General features: G+C 46.0%; 1 protein-coding gene across 4 annotated transcripts in view; it reads right to left on the bottom strand.

Annotated features, from left to right (window-relative positions):
• ahnak (AHNAK nucleoprotein) overlaps window positions 1–18936 on the bottom strand; it is a 57488-nt gene extending 38552 nt beyond the window's left edge. For all 4 annotated transcript variants that reach the window (XM_059641692.1, XM_059641695.1, XM_059641694.1 and 1 more), the window contains exon 1: window positions 18821–18936. The gene's annotated coding sequence lies outside the window, so the exon portion shown is untranslated. The remainder of the gene's footprint in view (window positions 1–18820) is intronic.
• Window positions 18937–20128: the final 1192 nt, after the last annotated feature.

Below are 20128 nucleotides of genomic sequence, written 5' to 3'. Positions count from 1 at the left end.
ATGTGCTTCTCTGATGAATCATCGGAATTAGTTTCAGGGTCTCATTATTCTAATTAATCTCATTTTATTTCACATGTCCCAAAAAAATGCCCGCATTAGCTTCTTTGGGGTAATGCTGAGGCCAATCTGTCAGAACAGTTCCAGGCTTTAGCTCTGGAAAACTCATTCAGACAACAACAGGCTTAATCAGATAGAACCCTCTTTTGTTAGCTGTTAATTCATTGAATTTGATTTGTTTTATTCTGTTCTGCGCCCTCTTTATGAACAGGATATGGGTCAGCCATGGCTCTGAGTCCAAGAGAATTTGGCACATAACAGTCAGTCACTGTTCACCTATTAGCTTTTCTACTCCTGCCCCTAAATCGCATCTCCCACACCTGGCAGGTGGCCTCCAGTCCCTCACCTATTCTTCTCGGAGTCCTATGCAATGAGTGGAATAGATCATGCAGTTATGCAAAGTGTCACTTCCACACCAACCGAATTCTCAACTTGAGAATCACACATTTGGTCCATTGATACAGTGAACCTGCTAAAACCATTTGCTTCACCATACCAAGATAATAAAATGTGAGGCTGGATGAACACAGCAGGCCAAGCAGCATCTCAGGAGCACAAAAGCTGACGTTTCGGGCCTAGACCCTTCATCAGAGAGGGGGATGGGGGGAGGGAACTGGAATAAATAGGGAGAGAGGGGGAGGCAGACCGAAGATGGAGAGTAAAGAAGATAGGTGGAGAGAGTGTAGGTGGGGAGGTAGGGAGGGGATAGGTCAGTCCAGGGAAGACGGACAGGTCAAGGAGGTGGGATGAGGTTAGTAGGTAGCTGGGGGTGCGGCTTGGGGTGGGAGGAAGGGATGGGTGAGAGGAAGAACAGGTTAGGGAGGCAGAGACAGGTTGGACTGGTTTTGGGATGCAGTGGGTGGGGGGGAAGAGCTGGGCTGGTTGTGTGGTGCAGTGGGGGGAGGGGACGAACTGGGCTGGTTTAGGGATGCAGTAGGAGAAGGGGAGATTTTGAAACTGGTGAAGTCCACATTGATACCATATGGCTGCAGGGTTCCCAGGCGGAATATGAGTTGCTGTTCCTGCAACCTTCGGGTGGCATCATTGTGGCACTGCAGGATCTGCAGTTCCCATTATCTCTGCTTCACCATACCCTTCAAATATATATCCATTTTCCCCAACATCTATGGATTCTGCATCTGTCATCGTTTCTTACTGGCCATTCCATGCCGTTACATTATCCTGCCAAAAAAAAACCCAACCTCTCCCTTCATTGTTCAGGTGATGATGTTAAGTTTTTGGTCTCTGCTTACTACGGGAAATAGACTTCAACTGGTTACTTCAGCTAAGACTCCACTGTTCTGAATATCTCCAGTAGACACCTTCTGCAATTTCACCTCGAAACCACACAACATCCTGACTTAGAACTGTGTCGGCTATGAGTCTAGGAAAGGGGATTTTATCGTGGACCTGGGAAAAGCATTCATATTTCCACATTCACATTTATTTTTAATAGAACATCATACATTTTCAGTGAAGTCTCTTTGAGGATTGTTGCTTAGGTTACTGATGGACCAAGTAATCCTGAACTGATTGGTTCCAGGTAAACTATTTCCTAGTTTGATCCAAAAACAGGGCTAATTCCAGGATTAGCCTGTTAGTCAGCCATCAGAAATGCCTCTGCTGTGTTTGAATCAATCTTATATTGTTGTTAATGATGTTCCAGAACAGGAGATTTTTCCCTTTTAACTGTAACACTTTGTGCCTGTTTCCATAAAGTCCACTTTCAAACCTTGTTGAAAATGAATGGGGTGGTGGGGGTTTGACACAAGCAACTGAATTTAGCCCAGAGTCTGATTAAACGTCTCTTGTTTCTACTATCAGCTCCTATGTCAACAGCAAGGGCAGTCAGTGGCTTCAAAGGAAATCAGAAAATCTGGACCCTGCACTCATAACATTCCCTACTGCATTCCTTAGATTCTTAGGCCTTTCTGACGGATGGCTCAGGCACATGGGGGTCTCTGCATTGTACACAGTGCAGCTGCACAGATAAACACAATCCGAGCAATTTAAACAAAAACCAAAAGAACTACGGATGTTGTAAATCAGGAACACAAACAGAAAATGCTGGAAAAACTCAGCAGGTCTGGTAGCATCTGTGAAGAGAAAATCAGAGTTAACATTTCGGATCAGGTGATCCTTCCTCTGTTTTTGTTCCAAGCAATTTAAAGACTGTCTTTGTCTCCACTCACTCAACAATGGATAGACGCATTGGCTTCCTGTCTCCTAATGTCACTCATTTAAATTTTAATTATTGTGTTTAAATCCTTCCATGACCTCATCTGTCCCTAGCTCTGTGACCCCCTCCAACCTATAACAACTTCTTCTCCAATCCAAAATGTCAAATCCTCTGATTGCATACCCTATCTGATCAATTCGTTTAGCCTCATCTTAGGTAACTACATCTTCAGCTACCATAAACTAGTCTTTGCAGTTCCCTCTCACCTTGTTGCCTCACTTTAGACAGTTAAGGTTTGCCTGTTTGACAAAAGTTTTGGTTACTGTTCCCAATGCCATCTCCATGGGTTTAGCTTCCAACCCTTTACATCTCTGTGAAGCAGCCTGGGACCTCCTTCTACACCATTCAGATACAAGTTGTTGCCATTGAAATAACTCCACAGAGACTGGTATCCCGTCACCAAGTCACCCTTTATTTACACATGCACAGTATTTGACACTGGTCTGGCTTCCTCACATCCAGCTGTTAGAATGAACAAAACGTCTGATACTCCAGTTTATATTTGTCAACCACTGCTCCCTGATTTGACCAAACTAACAGTCCCAATCAGGGAACTCATATTCTATGAGGTCCTCCTGGCTGACCTTCTCACAATCACTACGGTCTCGGTACACACAGAACTGATAATAGTTAAAAGTATTTAGAGGCTTTATCAAGGTAAAACTGCCATAATCCCAGAGGGCCATTGGACTGTACTGTCATTACAGGGAGACAACTGGTGGTGAGTTTAACCTGAGGGTCACCAGGCCTTAAAGCAAGGGGCGAGGTTTGAGAAGGAGGGACCTTCATGATGACCTCAGCTGGTACAGGAATTGCATCCAGGTTGTTGGTGTAACTCTACATCGCAATACTAGTTCCACAGCTAGAAAACGCTAATGTCTGTGGAAATACATAGATGACTGCCAGACAGCCCGCCCTGTGATTCCAACTGGAAGCCCAAGGTCTGATTGCATTCAGTCAGCTTGGAGGTACGGGTTTTACTCCAGTTAGTCACAATCCTCATAACTGTACCAATTCCAATTCCAAAACAATGACAGACTCTCCTTGTATTTTGGGGCTGTTGCAGAATCAAACCAATTTGAGACCTAGGTAAACTCTGGCTTCAGCTCAGGCCACATTTCAATCAGTCTCAATTCTCAGAATCATTTTCACCCTCCTGCTGGCCAAAGATATGATGCTGACTATCTCATGATGGCCTTTAGGTACTATTGTCCCACTACCAAAAAGGAGAAATATAGCAAGCTACAATTAACCACGGGGCTAATGGGGTGAATCCAAAGCCAAAGTGAACAACTTTCAAGGCAGTACAAACAAATAATACTGCTCAGCTTGCTTTAAATGGGAGTCATTCCTGGATTCAGTTTGGTCCGTGAGCAGGAGTCACTGCCAGACCCATTCTGAATTTACTTCAGGCAGATACTCTCTGACTTGGCCCAAAAGTGTAAACGGTCAGCTGGGTGAGAACCAAAACTGCACCACATCAGGAGCTTGACCAAAATTAGAGCAGGGTGGGTCGAGGTAAAATCATTTTTCTTCCTTCATATTTTATTCACTTCTGTTTGGTAAAGGTCTCCATGAGCCATGGTGTGTAGAACTGGAAACCTCCACCTCTCTGCACAGAGTTTTTTTTAAACATGTGGTATGGCCAGCATTTATTGCCTGGTCCACAGTTGCCCTTGAGAAGACAGTGGTGAGATGAATCAAATTCGATGACAGTCTGTAAATAAAAAAACCCAGAAAGAGAAAAAACAACGTCCCTCTCTGCCAGTTTTTTAAGCTCACACTGAAGGCAGAGCAAACTGCAATCCTCCAGTTAACATCAACAGGGCTCTGAGAAACAAAGCCAAGAAAAATAACACAGGTCTCTTCAATTCAGCCGAGCCACAGATTCCTTGACCTACATAGAGTTTGTGGCAGAGCAGTTACTTGTTTACTGCGTTTTTCAGACTTAATCTAAATTGAGATTCGTGTTTAGCAATTAGCTAAATGCTATTAAGCAAAGTCAATTTGCTTTTGCTATCACCTGCACTTTTGTTGTGAAGGTATCCATGCATTCTCGCAAAGCCCTCATCCTCTCAGCTGTTTTCTAGCCCTTGGTCACAGTTTGTGTGATCATTCACTGTTTGTGAGAGCTTGCTGTATGTAAATTGGCTGCTGCATTTCTTAGATACAAAAGTGACTACACTTCATTGTACTTTGGGTCCTTCTGGGATGATGAAAAGTGCTGCAGAAATGGCTTAGATTCAAGGTCAGCCAACTCCTGGGTCTTTGATCTTGGTCTCCAAAAGTCCGAAATAGAATATTGCTCAATAGTAAAGAAACAGGTTAAGCTCATCTCAGCTCAGTAGGCACCAGGTACCCAACACTGCATACGAAAAGTATCCCAGCCCTCCTGCTCATAAAAATTACAACTCTTGAAAAATGAAGTCCTGTATAGTTTGGGGATAATGAGGCTAGATTCTTACCCAATAACCATCCTCTCCCATGCCTTTACATGCTGTTTGCACTTCTTTATTCACAGCATAGCATCATACTTAAGGAAATGCACTCAAGTAAGGTACAAGATGGCAGCCAAACACCAAGAACACAGCAAGAGATAGGCATAAACCTTCGAACCAAACACCTTCAGTGCTCTGAAAGCTAGTCGAAGTCAGACACAGAAAGATGCAATAAGAAAGTGCAGAAAATATATTGCTCATGCAAATATTTGTAAGGAGATATTCAGATGGACTGCACCTTAGCAAGTTACTCTTTTGCTCTGCCTAAGCATGAAAAACCAGACTCTTTGCCAAAACCTAAAGTAGCAACATCCACAATAATGCACTGTATTCCCATGAAGCTTTTCAAAGGCTCTTAATGAGACCCCACAGCAAAATATCAAATTCCAACCAAAGATGAGAACGGAATGGAAATAAGCCAATGCTTCTACTCCTGATGGCTCTTCAGTGAACCCCTGGCTAAAATTATGTCACGATTTCAGGCAAGGATTAGGATTGAGATATCACCCTCCCATGCTCACGGCACAGACACCCTAACGAATATTGCCCAAGCTCATCCATGTTGTATAACCACTTGCAAGAAGTACTATAGAGAGACGGCCACTCACTGAAAGAGTCAATTTCTTCAGAAGAAATGGAGGAAATGGTGGACAAAAGTGACAAGGGCAGGGATTTCATTAGAACAGCATCACCTCCAAGCCATACATCACTCTGACTGAGGCATATTTCACCATTCCTTCATCCTGGCTTGGATTTCTAAGCCTGGATTTCCTTCCAAATGCCCTGTACCTTCACAAGCAACTCAGGATGTCATGCCATAACCTATAGCCAAATAATCCTTCAAAACGCCAAATGTAGTCCACTGCAAAGTGGTGGGCAGTATTTAAGCCATATGCTGCACTGCAACCAAATAGGCAGAAAGTGCAAGCACTGGCCACCAGGACAATCTCAAATATCTGCCAGGTACCTAGCTGAAAGGCAAAATTTCAAAAGCAGTTCATTCATTTGAGAACATATGCAAAGGTAGAAAAAAAAAGCGCCCCCCCCCCCCCCCACAAACACACACACACACACACACACACACACACACACACAATGTCTCAGTGGCCTCACCCAGTGAAGCTGTCCAGACCAGGAAAGATTTTGTCAGTTTCCCCTTCTGGGTCCAGCAACCAGGTGCCAGGAATGGTTGCAAAACTATCAAGAGAATAAATCCAGCTCGGGTCCTGCTCCCATTCTCTGCGGGATGACCTGTATTGGGCCGCAGCTGTTCACTTTATATATTAGTGATCTGGATGAAGGGACTGGGGGCATTCTGGCGAAGTTTGCTGATGATGTGAAGTTAGGTGGACAGGCAGGTAGTACCGAGGAGGTGGGGTGGCTGCAGAAAGGTTTAGACAGTTCAGGAGAGTGGTCCAAGAAGTGGCTGATGAAATTCAGTGTGAGCAAATGTGAGGTCTTGCACTTTGCAAAATAGAATACAGGCATGGACTATTTCTAAACGGTGAGAACATTCATAAAGCTGAAGTGCAAAGGGATCTGGGAATGTTAGTCCAGGATTCTCTAAAGGTTAACTTGCAGGTTGAGTCTGTGATTAAGAAAGCAAATGTAATGTTGTCATTTATATCAAGAGGGTTAGAATATAAGAGCAGTGATGTGCTTCTGAGGCTTTATAAAGCTCTAGTTAGGGGCCATTTAGAATACTGTATCCAATTTTGGGCACCACACCTCAGGAAGGACATACTGGCACTGGAACATGTCCAGCGGAGATTCACACGGATGATCCCTGGAATGATAGGTTTAATGTACGATGAACGGCTAAGGATCCTGGGATTGTACTCATTAGAGTTCAGAAGGTTGAGGGGAGATCTAACAGAAACATACAAGATAATGCATGGCTTAGAAAGGGTAGACGCTAGGAAGTTGTTTCCATTAGGCGGGGAGACTAGGACCCATGGGCACAGCTTTAGAATTAGAAGGGGTCAATTTAGAATGGAAATGAGGCGACATTTCTTCACCCAGAGAGTGGTGGGCCTGTGGAATTCATTGCCACTGAGCACAGTGGAGGCCGGGACGTTAAATGTCTTCAAGGCAGAGATTGATAAATTCTCGATCTCGCAAGGAATTAAGGGCTATGGGGAGAGTGCGGGTAAGTGGTGTCGAAATGCCTATCAGCCATGATTGAATGGTGGAGTGGACTCAATGGGCCGAATGGCCTTACTTCCACTCCTATGTCTTACGATCTTATTCCATAGGTCCAGGTCTTGACTGAAGCCAAGACTGCAAAGCCCCACTCTGCTGTTTTGCTCATATTACACCGCCCCTCCCCGCCCCGAGCCAAATGGGGTCCCTGTATATAATGTACCTCAACTTAACTGCAACACTACCCTCTACTTTCTCACACTCTGCACTTGATTTAAGGACTTTAAATCCATAGCCCCAACCCACTGCAAGCAGGAAATCCCAAATTATCTGTGAGTTAATAGCACTCCCGGAATAGCATTAACAGATGGACTGTGTTTTTGTTGAGATAACAGATGCAGCAGCTGCTCTTTTCAGTATTTCTTAGCCTTTCTCGTGACATGAAGATATTGTTCCAGTTTCATTTACTAACACCAACCCCACCTTGGTCCTGATTCCTGCTCCGTTGGAGGACCCGCCATACTTAACAGGCCACACTTCATGGTTTGCCGAACTACATCACAGTGGGTTGACATCACAATTGAAGCAAATGTTGTTTACATCTCATATTCACTTTCTATCACACAGTTGTCAGGAGCAAGAACTATCTCCGATTCTATTACCCGTCATTAGCTGGCCCTCTCACTCTCTTTTAGCATCCAACTCCAGGAATAACCCTAGCATATACTGGGAATTAAATCTTCATGCAGAGGTACTCAGACTGGACCCTCTGCAGCTCAAAAGAGTGTGCAAATGGGCTTTAAATATTCAAACGGGATGCTCAGGAAAAGGTTATAATTTTCAGACGTTCTCCAGTACAGTCAGCACAGGAACGTCTTCCAAATAATGATGTCAGTTGTTAGGGGTAAAAAGCAACACCTGGAAAGTTACCATTTTTGCTGGCGGTTTTCGACATTCTTGGACACTGCCAGCATTTGCAGGGACTTCTCAGAAACAAGCCATCAGGAACATGCCTGAATTTTCAAGGGGATCTAGACTATAAAGTTTGAAATCAAGTGAAATGTAACCTCGGTGTAACTGTGTCTTAATAAAAACTGTCTAATGCCTCTAAATTATGTGTGCACTTCTTTCACATGAATGGAACATAGGCTGGCTGTATTTTCTGTACTCTAAATACTATGTAACACCTTATATACTGGTGTGCACAAGTGTACACAACTATTCCATGTCCCACACTGTTTTAATTGCTGAAAAAGAATTTTGTATTGTATAAATTATCTTATTGATGAATTAATATTAATTGTCTACAATATCGTGTAATGACATACTCTAGCGGTAAGTGAACTGCCAGTTTTATGTCTATCCTTGCTCTCAGCTTTTGTACACTTTATCTATGTACTTTGCATGTATATTACACCTGGTCTTGTCTCAGAAACTCAGCAGTGCTTAGTATAAGGCTTCCCTTTGAAGAACAGTCACTAATTGTATGCGGGAAAACCACAGTCGCCATTTTGTGAACGGCACAAACAGTCACAAAATGAGCAGGCGGCCCATCTGTTTTTGCTACTGTGTCTGTTGAAAATAGGAATGTTGGCCGGCATACCAGGTCAACTCCCTGCTGTTCTTGTAATAGCACAGTGGGACCTTCAGCATCACCCAATCAGGCAGATCATACCTCAGCTTAATGTTTCATAAGATAGTCAACATTTATGACAATGCAACACCCCCTCAGTACTGCACAGCGGTGTTAATCTAGATCTATGAGTTCATATTTTTCAGAGAAACAGATGCAAATGTCTCCAATTTGTAAGGAGTACACAAAATGATTGTTATACTCACACCAGGATCACTTGTTTGACATTAGTAATAAAAGGGCCAAAACCTGAAAAGCTCAACATCACTTTCTGACAATCTATTATTTTGGTAGACCATGCCTGATGCTCTCTTCCCCTACTACCTGTCTCCTTTACCACAGTCACTCCAAACAGTGAAGCTCCTTTCTCACATTTATTTTCAGTTACCTTGCTCATTTGCTGAAAAATGCTGAGTCTTGTTGTGCTCGGAGTTCTGCAATGATAGCCACCCCACACCTCTGTCACTTTACCACAAGTACAACACCCATTCTTTGGTAGGCGGTGACTACCAGGGAGTTATTGTACCATGGAGAATGAGCCTGGTACCCACCAAATACGCAGCATGAGTTATCAGATTAAGGAATAGGGAGCCTTTTGAAGACAATTTGGGCTGAGTCAGGATTGCAACAGGGTGGGCTGGGAACTACAGTAGGTTGTTAATTTGGAAGCAGGTAGAAGATTCAAGCGGGCTTCTTGCTATTGAATACCACACAATAACCCCCCGCCTCTGCAAACTGTCCAGCTGCAAAGGAGCTGGGGCTCAGTGCATTGCCCACATTAAACCTGGAGAACAGGCGCAGAACAGGACGAGTTCCCTTGTTCACATCAGGAAAAGAGGGCCAGGAGAAAAATTTCTGAAATTAACTTGACGGCAATTAGAAATTAGACCAGCTGCAGTACCTGTGTCAGCTACTTTTAATAACATACAAGAAAACTAACGAATGTGCTCAAGAATTACAGTGAATACGAGCGAGTACCTGAAAGAGACCAAATCAAAACTAAACGCCCAAAAAAAGTAAGTAATGCCAGGAAGGACTTTGAGGGGTGGGGATCACAGGGTGAAATGCAGGCAGCAAGAGCAAGGGGCTGGCTGTCAGTGGAGCCCCCCCCCCAGCTCCAATGTTGAGCCCCCCAATAATGGGCTCAATGCTTTTTATACCAAGGGACAACCAACTGCACCCCTAACTTCCCCCCGACCCCAGACATGACAAGCTGGTTGCACAGTTTTATGTGATGATAGGGTGAGAACCTGAAGTGATCATTACTGGGCCACTTAGGGGCCTCAAAATTCAGCAGATTGGAAGATTAACAATGGATCCTCCTGCCTTGAACTTAATTCTGGTGGAGCCAGAGGTCAGGTATACTATCTAATTAAGTAGCCTTCCCATCTCTAGGCATGCCATCAGAGGAAGCAGAGGATTTTCTATTAAATATGAAGAACTTAAGAAGTCATGTTAGACCTGAAACATTGTCTGTTTTTTTTCTCCAGAGTTGCTGCCAGACCTGCTGACTGTTTATAGCATTTTCTCATTACATTTGTTACTTCCTCATAGCAAAGCAATCTTGGTGACCCTCAGTTCAGCCTTAAAATTGATAATCTTGAAAATGCTGTTGAAGCAACTCCACCGGTAGCAACCTTCACCTGGTTTCACTGCTGCTCTCTATCGCAAGAGGCCATTATTCAATCTTGTTTACAGCCCACTAAGTTATTTGAAATACTTTATTACATGACTGAAATGGTGCGGCGTGCACTAATTCAGTAGATCTTATCAGGGGAACCTGTACAACTTTCCTCAACACAGTGTAGAGCTGGAGGAACACAGCCATTTCCGAAGAAGGGTCCTGACCCGAAATGTTAACTCTCCTGCTCCTCTGATCCTGCCTGACCTGCTGTGTTCCTCCAGCTCCACGCTGAATTGACTCTAGACTCCAGCATCTGCAGTTCTGGCTATCTCCGACCAACTTTTCCCAATGCCCATGAATAGGCTAGAGATTGGTTGAGAGGAGAAACAACCAGGATTTGTGAATGGGAAAGAAAATGGACCAATACAAAATGGCATCCACATCTTGAAAGCACCACCATTTTGTCATTTGTTGGAAAATCTAACTATAGCTTGTTCTTAATCTATCTTAAATTGAACTTCTTCCACTTCAGGACAATATATAACTTATTATTATTTCACTAGTACTTCTACAGGTCTGTTTCAACTCACTCCTGAAAAAAATGAAAACATTACTGCTGAAATAAATGCTGCACAAAACTGTTGGATATACAAGTGACTCTGTGGCTGACAGTTGCTGTATGCTGTTCTGCAAAGTTCCTATTTGCTATTTCAACAGTAGTTGCTAATGGGTTAAAATGCTGAATGGAAGCTTTGCTTTTGTACGTAAACCAAAAGGTTAAAAGGTAATAGTGTCTGGAAATGTAACCACTCCAAAACACCCCCAGAGTTTAACAAGCCCTAAAGCCTAGGTTTCTTTCACCAGAACCTGGCAGTAAATATTTACAAATTGTTTTGCACAATCAACACATCAGAATGCCCCCACGCAGTGTCCTTTCTTTAAAACAAAATTGCAATTTTTAAAAATCGATTGCTGCGTATCATTAGTTGATTCCTACATTTGCAGTGTTAAATTATGAGATTATTGTTTTAAAATAAACAGCACGAAACTTGAGTTTTATATTTTCAGTTTATTTTGTTAACTCACTTCCCACTCCGCATCTGTACAAATGTCAGCACATTCCCAAATATTCTGATCAACAAATCTCTCTCTCAACACAATTCACCTTTTTTCTAAGTCTCTACAGAGCATCTCATCCTATAGCATAGGTGTCTTAAAGTGCTTCTCATTCAATGGATTAACTATGAACAGTATTTTGCAATCTTTGCAAAAGATAAGACTAACATTGGCAACAGGTGTCTGCATTGCAGGAATATGTGCTAAGGCATCTTACAACAGTACAAGTAAAAACTGACAACTGAGGAAAAAAAGAAGAGATATTACATGTGGAATATGTAGCTTCCATGTGGCTTCCAATAAGATAACTGACCACTTGACTTGTTGGTTGAGAGATGAATGTCAACCCTGACATTAGAAGAACTTTCAACCTTTAAAAAATGACTCATGATTTTGTGCATCCAGTGAAAAAGGGTCTAAGATTAAATATTGTTCTGAAAACAATACCCCTGACAACAAAGTACGCTTTCTCAGTACTGCCTTCTCTGAACAAGCAGCACATATTTTCTATTATCATTATTGACAACCTCATTCAAACAGGTTTTTCGAATATTTTTCACAAACAAGATGGCTCAAATGTGTTCTCATTCAAATATTTTGTTCTTTTAACACTGCTGTGCTAAAGTTGTTAGTAAAGGTTTTCCTTTTTAACATCGATAAAGTAAAACCCCATTTTTCTTGTGTAAATTATATCTTTAGTCAATACACGTTTATATGAAAATTGTCGTTGGTGAAACTATTCAGCCTTATTATTCCTAGTTCCCTTACTATGTTAAAAGTTGCCATCTTATCCAACGTGCATAATTTCTTCTGGTGCATATCTCATTGGAATCCGTGCCTCAATGTTTCCCTGTATCTTCATTAGTCTTTGTCTCTCAGTACCCATGTCTGTCAGTGTTTCCATGTGCCTCAAGTGCTTGTATTTCAGAGTTTACATGACTTTCAATAACTGTGCTGCACTGATACTGTGTCTAATCTTAGTTTCTGAGTGCATGTCAGTGTCTGTGTCTCAGTGTCAGTATCGCATATCCACACTCTTCAGTATTTGTATGATCCTCTGTGCCTGTCTGTGCATCAGTGCCTATGATGCTCCTCAGTAACCTGTGTCTCAGTCTGCATTGCTCCATATCTGCCTGTTCCTAATAAGCTTCCTTGCTAGCTTGCACTGACAAATAATCTTACACCCTCAAGATTACTTTCCGAGGACGGGGAAGAAGGCTGTAATCATACTGTATACTTACAAAAAGCACAAAGAATCAGGCCAGACTCTAAACCACATAAACATTTCTCAAAATTTTCTGGAACAGTTCAGTCTCAAGCCTGGAAAGACTGTAAAAACCAAAAACTTGGATATGTTAGCTCGGTACAGCATGCCTGCAGGGCTGTGTTCCTTTCTGGTCTCTGTGTTTGATCACAGAAGTAAGAAATTCAGCAACACCCTGGCAAAAATGTGTATGTGTAATTTGGCATGCCACAGTTCTCAAGATATCTCTGCTTAAAAATTTTCATCGAGGCACCCTTGCTGGTAACCTTCTGTGTTTTAACTTTCCGTGACTACATTTGTAATGGCAGCTACCCCAGTAAACTCATTATGCTTGCTGTTACACTCTCCAGCCAATGGAGGTGTAGCAGTGCCATCCTTGGCCGGAGGGAGGTATGGCAGCCTCATAAGTTTACATAGGAGAACATGTACTATTTCTGATTCCGAGGTAGGGATTTATCATATATGAGGATTAGATGTACAGCTCTAAAATAGGGATTGAATTACAGCGGAGTGACACATTCCTCCTCGTCTACACATTTAAAGACAATGCTGGAGAAATTCAGCACATCTAACAGCATTGAGAGTGAGAAACAGAGCCGAGCTCAATATGACACCTCTTCAGGACGTAAGTTTTAGAACATTTATTTAAACTCAAACATCCACAGTATTTGATATAACACAGTGTGGAGCCGGAGGAGCACAGCAGGACAGGCAGCATCAAAGGAGCAGGAAACTTGATGTTTCTGGTTGGGTCCCTTCTTCAAAAAATGAAGGATCCCATTTCTGAAGAAGGGTCCCAACCCAAAACATCAACTCCTCCAGCTCCACACTGTGTTATCTCAGAGTCCAGCATCAGTAGTTTTTACTACATACACAGTATTTGCTTTTGTCTTATTTCTTGAAAATCTATGCTTTGTTTTAAGTACCTGTATTGATGCTGTTACAAACTGGTACATTTTAAGGCTTGGGTTATGGGGCTGAGGTAATTGAATTTACTCTAATCCCTGATCAGATTTGTAATATTCCAGAAAGTTTGACAGAATCAGATCAATCAGGAAATCTTTGTCCTTTATTCATTCACGAGATGAGGGAGGCACTGGCCAGACAGCATTTATTGCCCATCCCTAATTGCCCAGAGGACAGCTAAGAGTCAACCATATTGCTGTGGGAATAAAAACCGAAAGAATTCAAGATGCTGTAAAAGCAGGAGTTGCTGGAAAAGCTCAGCAAGTCTGGCAGCATTTGTGAAAGAAAAATCAGAGTTTATGTTTCAGGTCAGGTGACCAGTTCTGAGGAAAGATCACCGGGTCCAAAACGTAATGACTTTTTCTCCTTCACAGATGCTGCCACATCGCTGCGGGTCTGGAGTCACATGTAGGCCAGACCAGGCGAGGATGGCAGTTTCCCTCCCCAAAGTACGTATGTGAACCAGATGGGTTTTCCCCCTAATTCCAGATATTTTAGTGAATTCAAATTCCTCCATCTGCTGTGGCAGCATTACGAATCCGGGTCCCCAGACGTTGTATAGGTCTCTGGAGGCCATTCACTCCCCCAACGGGGTAATTAGTCCCTACCTTTTTAGTAAGAGTTCAAATAGATAGGGGCTGAAAACGGAAAGTAGTTCAACAGGATTCCTGCGAAGAAGTACATTCTAATGCCTCCGCTAAACTGAATAGGGCTACCCATGATAGCCCAAACTATTTTGAAGAAGCATCACCAGATCCCAAACGTTCACTATGACATCCCTCGGTGGCTCACTGGTTAGCCTTGGCTGCCTCAAAGCGCCAGGTACCCGGGTTGATCGAATGGCTGTGTGGGGTTTGCACATCCTACACGTGTTTATATGGGCATCCTCCGGGTGCTCCGCTTTCCTCCCACAGTCTGAAGATGTGCAGGTTGGGGTGGATTGGCCGTGCTAAATTACCCCATAGTGCCCTGGGATGTGCGGGTTAGGGTGGATTGGCCGTGCTAAATTGTCCCATAGTGCCCAGGGATGTGCAGGTTAGGGTGGATTGGCCGTGCTAAATTGCCCCATAGTGTCCAGGGATGTGCAGGTTAGGGTGGATTGGCCGTGCTAAATTGTCCCGTAGTGCCCAGGGATGTGCGGGTTAGTGTGGATTGGCCGTGCTAAATTGTCCCATAGTGCCCAGGGATGTGCGGGTTAGGGTGGATTGGCCGTGCTAAATTGTCCCATAGTGCCCAGGGATGTGCAGGTTAGGGTGGGTTGGCCGTACTAAATTGTCCCATAGTGTCCAGGGATGTGCGGGTTAGGGTGGGATTGGCCGTGCTAAATTGTCCCATAGTGTCCAGGGATGTGCGGGTTAGGGTGGATTGGCCGTGCTAAATTGCCCCATATTGCCCAGGGATGTGCGGGTTAGGGTGGGCTGGCCGTGCTAAATTGTCCCATAGTGCCCAGGGATGTGCAGGTTAGGGTGGATTGGCCGTGCTAAATTGTCCCATATTGCCCAGGGATGTGCGGGTTAGGGTGGGCTGGCCGTGCTAAATTGTCCCATAGTGCCCAGGGATGTGCAGGTTAGGGTGGATTGGCCGTACTAAATTGTCCCATAGTGTCCAGGGATGTGCGGGTTAGGGTGGGATTGGCCGTGCTAAATTGTCCCATAGTGTCCAGGGATGTGCGGGTTAGGGTGGGATTGGCCGTGCTAAATTGTCCCATATTGCCCAGGGATGTGCGGGTTAGGGTGGGCTGGCCGTGCTAAATTGTCCCATAGTGCCCAGGGATGTGCAGGTTAGGGTGGATTGGCCGTACTAAATTGTCCCATAGTGCCCAGGGATGTGTGGGTTAGGGTGGATTGGCCGTGCTAAATTGTCCCATAGTGTCCAGGGATGTGCGGGTTAGGGTGGGATTGGCCGTGCTAAATTGTCCCATAGTGTCCAGGGATGTGCGGGTTAGGGTGGATTGGCCGTGCTAAATTGTTCCATAGTGCCCAGGGATGTGCGGGTTAGGGTGGATTGGCCGTGCTAAATTGTCCCATAGTGCCCAGGGATGTGCGGGTTAGGGTGGATTGGCCGTGCTAAATTGTCCCATAGTGCCCAGGGATGTGCGGGTTAGCCATGGGAAATGCCGCGTGGTGGGGGAGGGAGTGCTCTGGGTGGGACGCTCTTTGGAAGGTCGGTGTGGGACTCGATGGGCCTCTTGGCCTGCTTCCATACCGTAGGAAGTTCTGTGAGACGCTGCCAGACTTGCTGAGCTTCTCATTCAAAGTCTGTTTTTGTTGGCCCCCAACTGACTCGGCTCACAGACTGAAGGCCACCGCCTCCTGGTCAAACTGGTTGCCTTAAAAGGGCGCGCCGATCAGCTTGCAGAACCATCACCTTGCCACCTGCGCGTGACACCAGGCCGTGTCGGTCCGCCTCCACCCAAAACGATGATCCCTCAGCCCGCTGCCCAGTTTCCCAACAATGTCGAGGAGCACCTTTCAGTGCCGGCGGTGGTAACATTCCTTGGGCAGTTTTTGTTTTTTTTTATGCCTCTTTTCCGGCTCCCTCGCCCTCCCTTCGTCATCCTTGTCTGGTCCTCGGGAGAGAGAGAGGTTGTGGGGAGGGGTGGTGGAGGGAGCGCGTCCCTTGGGCTGTGGCTCCGCGGGGAGCGGCTGCATCTTGTCCCCGGGGCGACTGCGTGCCCGAGAGTCTGAACGACTCGCGGTCCTTAAGCTTATTTCGCAAGGAGGGCCATCTCTGCCGAGTCTGATCCTGCCTGTTCTTAGAGTCACCAGGCAGCACGGGGCCGGGGGGGAGGTTTCTGAATGGTGCCCCCACCCTAACTTCCTAACGCATAAGCTAACTTAGCTGTGACCAACCCCCCCCCCCTCCCCCTGCCCAGTTGTAAAGCAGCGAACTCCCTGCAGAACAGGGCGTGCTGCGGAAGCCAATGTTGTTTCATGCACCACGCGGTCCGGTGTTGGGAGACGAGGCTGTGGGGCACCGAGTCATTTTTGAGCCCATCCAGCTCCACACAAAGTGATCCAACTGGCCGCGGGAGCCGAAAACAACATCCGGCAGGGGTCGGACCTGTCCGGCGTTAACTCCCGGCAGCTTGGTCTGCAAAGTGGGGGAGGACGGGGTGAGGGGTGGGGGGGTGGCGTCTGCACCAAAACAGCATCGTGCTGTCTGCAGAGTCGCGGCTGCTCTCTCTCTCTGGACGAGAACGAGGACTGCAAGATGTTTGGAGGCCAGAGGCTGTAGGTGTGGAGCACAGCGGGTCAGGCAGGCATCCGAGGGAGAAGGAAGGTCACAAAACGCCTCGGTCCCTGGAGGGTTTCGGCTCGAAACGCTGACCTGTCCGCTTCTCCGGGATTCTGTCTGACCTGCTGCGCTCTTCCAGCCTCGCACCCACAGGCTCCTTCTGGATGGTTGGACCAGCGTTGCAGATTCTCATTTAAAGAGACTCGTCTCCGCCTCCTCGGGACCCCACCTTATTCATGTGGCCCGCCTCCTTGAGCACCTCAGGGAGGGAGCTGATCTTAAAACTTCGCAGCAAACAAAATTCCCACTCCGCCGACTGCGAAGGCGTTAGATTTTAATTCAAAAATCCTTCACCCAAACACCGTCTTCCCACATTGTAATAAAAAAAGGAACAACTGCAAAAGGATGTCTTATTCGCTTTGAAAAGAAATAAATCATTACCCTGATCGGATATAGGATACAGCCTTCAGCAGCGAGAGAGGGAAAAACAGGCGGGTGGACAATTCCGAAACACTTCTAAACCCCTCGAACGCAGAAGCAAAATGCCACAGGGGAACCTCAGGAAACACAGTCCTTGCCCCAGTTTAACACACGCATTATCTGTCGAACAGAGCTAAAAGCGGGGCATGTGCGTGTGTGTTATCAACCCCATTCCCTGGGGCACAAAGGAGGATGCAGGAACGAGCAAGCTTACAGAAGGCAGACACTTCAAAACGGTGCCAATGGTCTCCCCTCTCCAGAAACTGAGCAAGACGCTTGCTTACGTTGGCAATCTTAAATTAAAAACCGGTTGTGTTGGAACACTCGTCCCGAGGCTGCCTGGCTCAGGCTGAGTACTCCAGTCATTCGCTTCTTAACTCCGAGAGCCCCGCGTTCGACAGCAACAGAAACGAGAAGCGGGGTACGGGGAGGATCTGACTACTCCGGGGGGGAGGGAGGGGAGAAAAACTTCGAAACTCTCTCAAACCTTTCTTCTCTCACCGACCTCCACCCCACGTCAGTCTGGTTGACAGATTAAAGTGTGTCAGGACGCATTCAGGCAGGAGAGCAGGGACGGACGGCCCCACCACAAGCTTCAAATAATATTTGCAGCTGGGAGAGTTGACAAAAAAAAATCTCACGGATCTAAACTTGCTCCCTTGTTTAATCTTCAAATAATCTCACCACACCTACTCTAGATCCCCTCCTCGCCTGCAAATCATTCTCCCCCCTTTCTCGTTCTGCATCTCGCTTACAAAGTTCACGCCGTGATTATATTTTTCTCTCTCTCTCGCCCTGCACCTACCACCGACCCCCCCCCCCCCCCCCACCCACGCCAACCTTTTTTGCCTCTCAAAACTCTGCTTTAACTTTCTCTGTCTCTTCCAACCACAGTCATGAATTCCAAGGTTCGAACCTGGCTCGCTGCCCAGAAGCTGGGGGAGGGAAGAAAAACGCTTCGCCATACCCCTTTCTCCACACCCATGTCAAACACGATGCAGAAACTTCTTGCGCAAAAAAAGCTTAAAACTTGTCAACAACGTCAGTTTTCTCGCTAAATGTAAAACAAAACAGACAGAAGCTGAACCAGATCTCCACGACTGCATTCTTTCCTCTGATGGCACGTGTGAGCTACGAAAATCTGCCAAACGCTACAACTTTTAAAATAAAATGTTCCGACGGACACTCGGATCCTTGCGGGTTCCGCGTCTCTCTGCCGCTCAATCTCCAAACTTCTGTGAGCCGTTTTGGCTTATTTTTGGCCAAAAGAAAAGCATAAAGCAGCTCGCAAGCAAGCCCACGGGGGCAGCTTAAAGAATCCACGCCCACGTCGGGAGCTATAGTCGATCCAAAAAGGACTCGTTTTCGCTTGCAAAACAAAAATTCCACATAAACTTTCCGACGAGTCTGCAAACTCCAGAAACGAATCGTTGACGCCACTTTGCTAACGCGCGCACACGCACACTCACAATATATTTGCAAATCAAAAGCTCCGAAACGAAATGTCCTTGCAGCAAATTCCCAGCAATGAAACACATCTCTTGGAGATTTCAGTTCGATTTACCTGGAGGCAGCGACTTGAAGGCTAAAGCCCGAGCCTTCCCATCGTGGCCGGGGCACCGAGTGCCTGTGTGGAATAGCCCGTTAGTGAACACTACACCACCAACCTCCCGATTCCCGATACTAGAGCTCTACTGTTACAGGGTTGGGCTCTTGTACATGATCGGGTGTGTCCAACGGGGGTGGAGACTCGCTTCGTGATGGAGGAGGAAAAGGAGAGAGAGAGAGAGAGAGAGAGAGCTGACATCAGGGATGTGTCAGTGCGGTCATGCGCCCGGGCAAGCCCATCTCTCCAATGTTGCTGCAAAACACAGGCGGCTCTGAGGGGCTCAGGGCAGGCTGTGTACAAGGAGGGATGGGGCTGCGGTGGGGACTCAGTCAGATAGAGGGTCGGAGCACACTCTAGCTCTGGTGGTTAGTGGGGACTGCAGATGCTGGAGTATCTGAGATGACGAGGTGTGGAGCTGGATGGACACAGCAGGCTAAGCAGCATCAGAGGAACAGCAGAGCTGACGTTACGGGCCTAGACCCTTCCTCAGATAAGGCCTAGGCTCGAAACGTCAGCTTTCCTGCTCCTCTGATGCTGCTTGGCCTGCTGTGTCCATCCAGCTCCACACCTTGTTATCCCAGTCTGGTTGTGTGCGTGTGTCTGACAGAACAGAGGAACATGGTACTGTCTGGTTATAACAGTAACAGATACAGCAGAGGGACACGAGACAATCTGGTAATTCAGGTGTCTGTCAGAGCAAGGAAACAGAGTGCAGTCGTGTTCATCCAGCTCTACACCTTGTCATCTCAGAGTACAGTATGTTTTAGTATTAACTTTCGACGATTATGTGAAAGATAACTGCAATGTTCTCACCGACCTCTTTCAACATTTTCTATTCAGCCGATTTGGTGATATTGTCTCACACGGCATTGCAACCAGGTCTCCTGGCTAAGAAATACGAACACTACCATTGCACCACAAGAGCCCATAGAGTCCGGTTATAACTGTGTCAGTCAGAGCAGGGGGACACAGTACAGTCCGGTTAGAATGGTGTCTGTCAGGGCAGGGGGACACAGTACAGTCCGGTTAGAATGGTGTCTGTCAGAGCAGGGGGACACAGTACAGTCCGGTTAGAATGGTGTCTGTCAGAGCAGGGGGACACAGTACAGTCTGGTTAGAATGGTGTCTGTCAGGGCAGGGGGACACAGTACAGTCCGGTTAGAATGGTGTCTGTCAGAGCAGGGGGACACAGTACAGTCCGGTTAGAATGGTGTCTGTCAGGGCAGGGGGACACAGTACAGTCTGGTTATAACTGTGTCTGTC

Source organism: Stegostoma tigrinum, chromosome 42 (genome assembly GCF_030684315.1).
Source record: "Stegostoma tigrinum isolate sSteTig4 chromosome 42, sSteTig4.hap1, whole genome shotgun sequence".
In the NCBI taxonomy this organism is placed as follows: domain Eukaryota; kingdom Metazoa; phylum Chordata; class Chondrichthyes; order Orectolobiformes; family Stegostomatidae; genus Stegostoma; species Stegostoma tigrinum.
The sequence above is the reverse complement of the archived record's forward strand: the minus strand, read 5'-3'. Positions and strand labels throughout refer to the sequence as shown.